Here is a 10,940-nt window from a genome sequence, read left to right as displayed (position 1 = left end):
ACAATAAGAAGGATGTTCCTTGTATTTATTATGATTTTATTCCTTTACCTTAAGAATTTTCTACTCCCAATTCTCTTCAAATCTGCAAATCATTTGTTATTTATGGATACTGTCTGTACAAAGTATTATATAATATGAATATTTGGGGAATAAAATAAATATCAGTTTAAGATATTTTCAAAATAGTATTTATATGTAGAATAAAAGACCAGACACTTAAAAGCTGGCTTACAAAGGCAAAGATTTATGTATGCATCTACATATATTCCATTTATTACATCTACTGTACGCACATTTTGTGTTACTTTTACATACTGCATATGGAAAAATGCATTAAATCTACTAACAGAAAATACTTTCACCACAGTGTCAAATTTTAGAGCCCCCAAAATGTTGAAGTGACAGTTGTTTTCTGTTGATAACTTGCATAGAAGCTGTTAAAGAATTTATCCAAACTTATCCAAACATGCATTTGATTAATAGTTTTCACATCCAGTAGTAAGTTTTTCACGACTTATCAGTTTTCTTGTTGGTTCACAACAGCCATGTCTCATTCTCAGAAAAAAAAATAACCAGTGAACATCAGGGAGTGTAAACAATGAATCATTTGTTCCCATTTCAGGTGATCTTGCTGAAAGAGTTTCATGCCTAGCAATATGGAAGTCTGGGCCAGGTCTTTTCTTAATTAAAAAAGAGAAAAATCTCAAACTCCAATGTTTTTTCAGGGGTTAAGTCACAGTGATTTATTATTGGGAATGTTCCTTTAAAACATTACCATTAAGAACAGCTTAAACATACTGAACATCATCATTTCAGATAAGAAATGCACAGCCAGTATCCACCACGAGAATCAAAATAAAAGTTGCCAGGGGCACAATACAAGTTTGTTTCTCCATGGTAGCTGACTCTGGCTGACCTAATTTTAGCTGCTTATCAATGGCTCAATGCTTGCTGGCTGATGTAACACTGATCCTCTGATATTAGATGACTATTGTGCTGTATATAGCTGGATTTTAATGTGAATCCTTTGGATAGACTCCAGACAGGAGTAAATAATCCGAGCAGATCGGAGAGTACATGAATTATGCTCCTCACGTGTTCTTGCAGCTAAATGTATTTGCTCTCATGTGTCCAGAACCATCAGGTAAATGTCATACTTTATGGGAAGAACTTACAATATGTTTCCAATGTCAACACATGACACTGGTGTTAGGTTCTGCTTGTTTTTTGAATGAGTTACACATTGATACTTCCTTGAAACACATTTTCCAAACATATCACATCTGTTAATAGCCCAACTGCGTTGGGCGTTTGACTTTGTTTTTGTTTTGGAACAAGAAAAATGAAATGGTGGTTGGCAGTTGTATTATTCTGTACTGTATATCCACAGTATGCTAGAATAAAATGGCAAATTCCCCTTGAGACAAGAAAAGGCTTCCACTGAGTTAAAGGCTAGAGCAAGGATAGTAATGTTACACAAAATCTTGTACTTGTAATTCAAAAAACAAAAACAGTGGAGTTACAGTATATCTTGTTTATATACAGTACAGTACTATAGTAAAAATATTTGAATGTGACATAACCATTGAACACAGTCTTTTTCTGAGAAGTCTTATGCTCCATTTTTATTAATTTTAGAGTGCATGCATTCTTCTTTAAAGGTTTTAGTTCGGATTAAGGGACTGTTGACCTGATTTATAGACAACAACTTTTCTTAAAGTAATTGTAGTGCTGAACACACTATGCAAGGGCTCAAGGCACTCAACAGTTTGGATGTAGTGGATATTATTATGCATTAGTGCATGAAGCCTGGAGCTTTCAATGCCTCTAATGCCCAGCTGCTACATTTTTTGTTGCTGACTGTTGTTAAAAATGTCTGCCTTGGCTTACACTTGATTTATCTTTGCCTGCATGACTTCAAAGGTGTGGAGTGCTCTTCGTGAAGTTCAAAGAAACCACAAATTAATGTCTCCAGATTCCAATGCTGCAAGGAATTGTAAACTGATCAAGATGTTTTTCAAGTAATAAAAAAATATTAATATTTTCTGTAATTTAAGGGAATGTTTGATGTGATCAAGTCAAACAACTTTTTAACAAATACGGTGCGAAATATTCTAGAATAAGTACAGCAGTGCCAAAAGAAAATCTTTTATTTATTTTGATTTATTTTATTGATGAATAAAAGTATTGCCCTCACTTCTACATTAGTATCCAAACAAAATGCTGTTCCAGAACAACAGTCATCATCACATGGATTCATGAACAAGAGCAAAAAATCAAAAAGGTTTTAAAGACTTTACCATTAACTTTACTAGGAATAAAATATTTAGAAATAAATAAGGTGTAAAAGGAAAAAAAAAGTTAATTGGAGTCATTAATTAGTTCTTACTCAATTTTTTTGTTTTCATATTTTATCTACTGAAGTGAAATTTGCATTTGTAGTAAGTGTGAACATACAGTACTGTAACTTTTACTAAATGGTGAGTGCTCTCTTGAGCTCTGAGAACAAACTGTTTTGCAGCATTATGCAATTGTGTTTTGATTACAGTGGATTACAGTAAATCATTTCCCTCTATTCTGAACTGGCAAGCATTAAACATACTACTGCCAGCTAACTGTCTTTGGATTGTGCAAAGGACAATCAGCTTACTTCCTGTTACGCTTGTAAATCTGCCAGCCTGCCACTCAGCACATAGCAAATAAGTTTGTCTACTTTTGAACGAACCAGTAGTTTGCATTCTAGTTAGCTACTGTGGTTTGGTTGGCTTGCTGTGCAGTGAAGTGTGGGAAATGTACCAAACTGGTAGGAATGTCAGGAGTTTTTAATTTACTTCCGCCAATTGCTGTTGGGATCAAAACATCAAGTTGGAGGAATTTTATTAGTCAATTTGTACTTTGTGTTTGGATGAGTAACTGGATTTAGCTTTATCAGAAGGATGTTATGTACTGCAAATTGAGGAACAAAAAAAATCAAGACTTTATTTAATCAAGACAGTTTGCTAGCTTCTCTTAAGGTCAATGTCTACCACCACAACTTACAAATTAGATCTCCACCCCATTTTGAGCTTTTCCTGGCCCTGTATGCTAAAGCTACTGTATGTCCCATAAGCCCATTCTCTTTTAAAGAAATATCTCTAATTTCTTATAAAAAGGAAGAAAATAATACTTTTGGCATTGTATCACTTATGAATTTAAACATTTATATATTTCCAAGCAAACTCGAAACCACAAACTGTTGTAAGATAGAAACTTGTTTTTTTGAGCAACAAAAACAATTGTTTAATATTATTCTCTATGCCATGCAGTGGTTCTCAAACTGTGGTACGCGTACCGGCAGTGGTACGTGGAGTGCCGCCAGGTGGCATGCCAAATGACCCTGGAACTGTGTCTTGTGCTCTGAAAAATCGGGAAGGGTTTTCATATTTTGTATTTTAATACGTGTCGAATACGCAGCCTACGTACTACGATACAGTGCACGCTAATACTTCAGTGGACACAAGAAATACTCTGTAATTCTATACCACTCTATAGGAATGCATGCTACGGACGCAAGTGACCAATTGTATTTAAAAAAAGCTACTGTATCTCCAGCAAATAGGGAGAAAGGAGAATGTGCGTGATTTTGGAACAATGCCAACGTTGTAAACACAGGAATGCATAGAAATACGTGCTACGAACACAGGTAATCTTGTGAGCACACGAAAGCGTGATAACAGAAAAATATTTAAGAACTGTTCTAATTTGAGAAAAATACACAGAGCGTCTCTGTGTTTCGCTCCCATGCGCATTAAATAAAAACTTTAAATATATACGGAAATAAAAACGGAAACGCGGAAAAATGCAAGCTTGCGGATTGCTAAAGCAGGTAAGCTACACTATTTTTGAAGAACCTTATTTACCGTTGGCAAAAGAGCTGACAAGTATTATTTGTAGAGAAAAAGCTGCTAAACAGCTCGACCTGCTGCCCCCCTCCCCCTGAAAGACACAGTCATTCATAGAATTATTGAAATGAAGGATTATATCAAAAGTACACTGATAGAGCGCGTTAAGATGAGCAGATGTTTTTCACTGCAATTAGATGAGTCTGTAGTCGATTTGGCCAATTTGCTCGTTTAAGTTAGATACGAGTTTCAGGGCATGTCCCATGAAGACTTTCTGTTCTGTAAACCGCTACCAACAGGAACTACAGGAGAGCACATATTTCAGCCTCTGAATGAATTTATCGAAGAGAATGGCCTAGACTGGATAAAATGCGTCTGAGTTTGTACAGACAGTGCTAGAGCAATGACAAGCTGACATAACGGTGTAGTTGCATGAATTAGATAGGTTGCTCCAGAAATTAATGTATGCATTACAACATCCAGTGCGAGACCTTTGCCATCAAGAAAATGCCTGACGATTTAATATCTGTTAGACTTGTTGTGAATTGTATCAAGGCTCGAAAAATTAATTCACATCTGCTTTGCTCAACTAAACAGGCTCACCCCTCTCACTGAAATGGTGCTTTTTTATTAGTTGTTGTTGATGTTTTTTTTTCTGTAAAAAACTTTGAGAAGCCAGCTTTAAAGGCGCTATATCAAATAAAGTTTATTACTATAATATTTATTATATGTATGTGTGAGTGTGTGTGCACACGCGCTCATTTTGGTCATTGAGAATTTCTGGGGTTCCTATGAGATGATGACTTGTAGGTGGTACTTGGATGCTTTGGTTGGATTAGGGGTGGTACTTGGTCCAAAAAGTTTGAGAACCAGTGCTCTATGGAATATACCAGCACCTTACAGGCCCAGGCTGTTAACATGTACAAAACACAGGATAAGAAGGTTTTCCTGAGGCCTGGTGCACACATAATGCCAAAAGACACAGGTCAATTACAAAAAATAAAGACCACTTTTATGCACTGAGCTCGATGGTAGTCCAAACAATGCCTATTGAATAGACTTGTGAAAGTGGCAAAAATAGAAAAGCACATCCAAACTTAGTGACCGAGTAATGTGTTATACAGGAACCATAGATTGTTTCCCTCCTCATCGGTCTGCAAGAGAACGTCAGGAAAAAGTCAGGGCTGTGTGTATCTGTGTTTTATGTTAGAAGCTCCCTCCCCCCCCCCTTTATGACTCTGATGCTTCTTAAAGGTACAGTATACTGCTCATCTTAAAATCCCAGACAGAATGTAAGTCACAGTCACACTCCCTGCATAATTCACAAGTTCATTTTTATTACTTAAATTTGCCAGCAGCAATGTCACCCTGCAACTTACAATTGGCAACCCACTGAAGCTAAGCAGGTGTGAGCTTGGTCAGTACCTGGATGAAGACCTCCTGGGAAAAACTAAGGTTGCTGCTGGAAGAGGTGTTAGTGAGGCCAGCAGGGGGTGCTCACCCTGCAGTCCATGTGGGTCCTAATGCCCCAGTGTAGTGATGGGGACACTATACTGTAAAAAAACAAGTGCTGTCTTTCGGATGAGATGTAAAACTGAGGTCCTGACTCTCTGTGGTCATTAAAAATCCCAGGGTGCTTCTCGAAAAGAGTAGGGGTGTAACCCCAGCGTCCTTGCCAAATGTTTTATGTCTCCTAATAATGCCCCTCCATGTATTGGCTACATTACTTTGTTCTCCTCCCCCCCCTCCCACACTGACGGCAGGCGGAGCGACGCGCCGGTTGGAGTATTCTCGGTCACATTTAATGGCAACGTCAGCTCAAAGAATTGCTTCAAACCACCAAATGGAGACGGGCGTGCCAACAAGCGGACCCTGCTGATGCGGGATTAACGCTAGGATGAGAGAGATTTTTATTACTTACATTTAAAGTTACTTAAATATAGTTATTGTGAAGCAGAGTATTTAGCAATTACACGGGTGTGAGAAAATAGATGCCGTAGACCAAGCAAAACAAACCAACAGTAAACAGATTTACAGCTATTGTCCTTTCTGTTTTTTTTAGGGAAATGCTGCTGTCTAAAACCCTACAGGAACCCTACAGGAACGTGCCAGCACAATATTTCTGTACATTGTGTTTGGAGCCAATCAGTAGGCATAAGTTCTTGGCTTTGACCTGTAAAAAGAATGTATTTGCAGGTCTTGTGATGGCCCCCATCACAGCACTGTATAGTCACAGCAGGACAAATACCTCCAGAGTGCTACAGAAGAGGACAGCATGGTGGCAAGATTGTTAGAGCCCCTGCCTTGCAGGTCTTGGATCCTCGGTTTGATTCTGATACAGGTGCCTGATAGCCTCTGGTGCTCTAGTTTTCTCCTATAACCCAAAGCCATTCTATCTTGATAAATAGTCATCTTTCCATTGCCCCCCGTGTGTGTGTGAGTGCGTGTGTGTACCATAACCCTACAACAATCTGACATGTTTCCTGGATATACCCTGCCTTGTGTCCAGGGTCTGCCAGGTGAGGCTCCGGCTCATCATGATCCTGTGTTGTTCTAAGTCGGTGCCTTGGAAATGGATGGATGCTAGAACAGGAATAGTACTACAGGACTGATACAACAGGAAACAGCATGTATTATTTTGGGACAGTGTAGGCAGCAGCATGGACAGTCATGGTTAGGGCTCTGGACTCATAACTGAGAAAGCTATGGGTCCACATTCTGTGTGGAGATGCTGTTATACCTTTGAGCAAGGTACTTCACTCAGAGGGTTATAATAAAATGCCTAGCTGTATAAATAGATTCAAACGTTAATGACTTTAGATAAATGTATCAGCCAAATACAGTAAGTAATAATAAGCATTACCTCAGGATGATTTCCACAGCAGTGCTATGCTATACTGAAGATACTGTTACCTCTTTGTTAAAATGTCAAAAAACAAGACTTTTATAGTAGTAACACAAGACAATTTCACGAGGTATTTTCAAAAGACATGTTTATAAGGCTTCAGAAGGCTTGGCAGGCCAAGGAACAGGTGGAGGCTCTTGAAGGACGGTTGTCTGCTACACTTCGAGGAGGACCATAACTTTCAGGGCTTGTGCAATCTTAACTCCAGCAGCACAGTATTTCTTCAAAAAGGACTTTGTCAAGCAACAGTGCTTGTTGGAGAAAATACTGTATGATCTTTAGATATGTCAGTGAGGGAACAAGTGGAAAATGACTGTTTTTGATGTACTGTAGGCCATGCAGTTTCCCTCCTGTAGGCCAAGTGGATAACTGTTCTAACATTTCAGATGGAAATACAAAAATTCTCTCTCTAAACTTGTAATCTCTTTTCAGTGGATTTATTGCTACTTGAGCCTGCTGCTTTGTATGCTAGAGAGTTAAGGAGTGAAGAGAGGCAACACAATTCTTTATTTATGGTAGGCATCTGTTTTGATGGGGATATCACAAAATATCCCTATACAGTGCTTATTTGAAGTTTTTTTTACGCCTCTTCAACTGGAAACCAACTAGGGAAACCAACCTTCCTAATATTTTAAATGAAAGTTTCATTTTTCGGGATCCACTTTAATGAATAGCAGCCGTAAATAAAACTGTATTATTATAACTGATAATTATGTGATATGTCCCTCAACCTAAAAACAGTAATACAAGGATGACCAAGACAACATTAATTCACAGTGAACAGAGGATTAAAAAAGTAAAGGGAATATTTAAAATAATGCCTAAAACTGTGACATATTTTGTATCCTGTGTCAGTGAAACAGGTGATGCATGTCATTTAAAATGGTCTTCAACAGTTTAAAATTCATTTAAGCTATTGTGTTTAAGCTTTACAAAAAGTTTTTTAAACATATACAGTACATTTTGAAGACACTGGACGTTCTTATCCAAAATGGTAATTTTCAAAAAGATAGTCTTTAGTTACTTATATACTGTACAGTATCTCCTTATATGTAAACTATATTACTAGGACTGCTGGGACAAGACACACTCCTCCAACAGTTTGGATTTTTCAAGTGGTATCTATCTAAGCAGAAGGTGCATGTGATTCATAAAAGTTGTACAGTATAACTGATCAGAACTGCAGATGCTTCAGCATGGTCTGGTCCAGTAGCTGGTTTCCATATTGAACAGAGAACAGCCCGTCAGCTGTGGAGTCGGCAAGGTTTCATAGTCAACTGTGGAGATAAGATGTATGACTTGGTAGAGTAAACACCAGACCTGATAGGCTAAATTTATTATGCTTCAGACATGCTGTACAGACAAAGCAGATGTCTGGCCTAAAAACCAAGAGCCAGAGGTTCAGGAGTACAAGGACAGGTGTGTCCAGAAATTTGTTCCCTGCTTGTAGGTGTGACAGGTGCAGCTTTACCCTGGCTGGATAGTAATTGCAGCTGCAGCAATCCCCAAACAGTGGAGAATTCACCTACACCTAAAGGCCAGTCCTCCCATGAGCAAATTAAACATTATTTTATTTATTATGTTCTATAACAAAGTGTCAAATGAGCTTTGTTACATTCTCTCACTCTGAACTGCCTTTTCTCCTCTCTCGTACTCTGTCTCTGTGATCCAGGTCATAGGACCATTTGATAAGTGCAGCTCTGGCCCCACTGGGATGCTGTTTGCCTTCAAGGGAAGATTCTGAGTACACTGACAGCCCACAGAAGGCTTCGATCTGAAGTGGGTTTTTCTGACTGTGCATTGAAGTGCCTGTAATTGTGATGATGTTGGTAAGTTTCTTATGATCTAGACCAGGGGTCTTCGAATTTTCTCTTGAACAGTTTTCGTTGACCCTGAAGCAACTTTTTCATCTCTTCTAATTTTTCCCTCTGTTCATCTCCTACAGTATGTATTCTGAAAACTTAGCCTGATGTTTTGTCTCATAATGCCTTTTTATGTTGTTTTCTTTAATCATGGCAATTGTTTCCTGATAGATAAGACACGTTACCATTTCTTTCCAAGGGACACGAAAGTACTCTTCTGATCATTTGTCATAGAATTTTTGACCGTCTGCATCGATCTTTCTTTTTTTCGATATGGCAGGGATAACTTACAGTTAGCCTCTTGTCAGTTATTATTTTTTCAAACTGTTTGAAATCATTACCTGCTTTCAAACAAGATAGCATAAACTATACACCATTTGTGTGACTGAGCCAATCACAGTAGGCAACAAAAATCCAAGTGAATTCACAGTAAGAATTGGTTGTAGGACAGGCGTATATTTACCTAGGCTAAAGCTGACGCCTGATAGGCTAAAATTAAAATGCATTGTGCAATAGGTGTTGTTCTGCAATTGACTGTTAGTGTGGAGGGAAAGCAGCAGAGCTAACGAGTAGAGGCCACTGTGGAAGATTTTCTCTATCTGATGCAAAAAGTAACCCTCGAGATTCAAACTACAGTGAGCTGTGGGCCACTCAGAAAAGTTCAGCAAGTCGGATTTGGCCTGTGGGCTGTAGTTTGTTGACTCTTGGTCCAGACTATACTGATTTTATTTAGGGTAACATGGCAGCTAATGAATATTGATATATTTTGTGCAACAAAATATTTAAAGAACAATAGCATTAAAGACATTTCGCAGACTGCCCAGAATCCTGTCTTCATTCCTACAGAACTGGTGGAAAACCCAGTAAAGGGGCTGGAGATTTAAAAATAAAGCAGAGATCAGCTTGACTCAAAGGACTAGAAAACACTGTAAGATTAATGACAAGATCTGATAATGAGTCTATCAAAACAATTGCATGCATTCTAGATTTGTAGTACTGATTAAATTTATTGTGAACTGCTCTCATTTTAATTTGTACTGTAACGCATACGGCCACCATTGGTTGTGCGAGCCGGCTTACCAGCGCGGTGACGTCACCGCCCTTCCCTGTGAATAGCAGGGACCGCAGCCGTCGGGATGACGGGAGATTTCCCTTTGGCTCAGGTGGCTGGGTTGAGTGACACTGGAGGCCCGGGTTTGAGTCCCCGACGGTGGGGGGTGACCTGAGGCGGCAGTGGCGAGGGCGCATACCCACGTGAACCCCGTAGCGTTACATTGGTGTTAGAAGTGGGATGGGATAGCCCTTCAACGAGGATGGCGAATTAAGCGGGGGAGAGTGTAACGCATACGGCCACCATTGCAGGTTGTTTGAGCCGGCTTACCAGCGCGGTGACATCACCGCCCTTCCCTGTGAATAGCAAGGACCGCAGCTGATGGGAGATTTCCCTTTGGCTCAAGTGGCTGGGTCCCTGTTGAGTGACGCTGGAGGCCCGGGTCTGAGTCCCCGATGGTGGGGGGCCGACCTGAGGCGGCAGTGGCGAGGGCGCATACCCACATGAACCCTGTAGTATTACAGTACTAATACAATAATATACAGTATAAACAGTCAAATATATACAGTATTTGTTTTTAGTTTTATTTCACTTGAAAATACAGAAATACTACAGTACATAAATATGAAGTAATCATGATATAAATGTATTTGTATTAACAAATAGCTAATTTTCATTACAGCTCCTACAGGCATACCAGACAGGCATTGTCAAGACATTAAACATTATAAATGGCATACATCATACATGCTGCAGTTGTACTGTTAAAATGATTGAGTTCAAGTGAATGACTAGAGTGTTCATTGTATTGCTGTTAATATCATTTTTCAGCAGTATTCTTTTAAAATGACTAACACTATTAAACTTATTTTTAATAAGTATAAATTATATATTGTCAGAGCCGCAAATAAAAATATGTAGATGAAATATTTGAAAATGTCTGTCATAGCATTTTAACAAATATCCTAGTGTCCCACAGCCGTTTTGATGTTGTCTGATTGAGGAGATTCATTTGGTTGCCATGGTTTCATCACTATTGACGTAAGGAAAGTTCAGGTGAAATGAATCATTCATTTAAATGTCCAAGGTCATATATTGATTTTAACTCACTGGCAACTCACTAACAAGAACAGACTATCTTTATTGTACCTCATGAAAAAAGGGGACATACTGTATTCTTATAATATTTAATTAGGAATACTTTTATTTTCAAGCTTAAAAATGGAAAAAGCATTTTCTTA

This window comes from Lepisosteus oculatus, chromosome 3 (genome assembly GCF_040954835.1).
Source record: "Lepisosteus oculatus isolate fLepOcu1 chromosome 3, fLepOcu1.hap2, whole genome shotgun sequence".
NCBI lineage: Eukaryota > Metazoa > Chordata > Actinopteri > Semionotiformes > Lepisosteidae > Lepisosteus > Lepisosteus oculatus.
Note: the sequence above shows the minus strand (reverse complement) of the source record.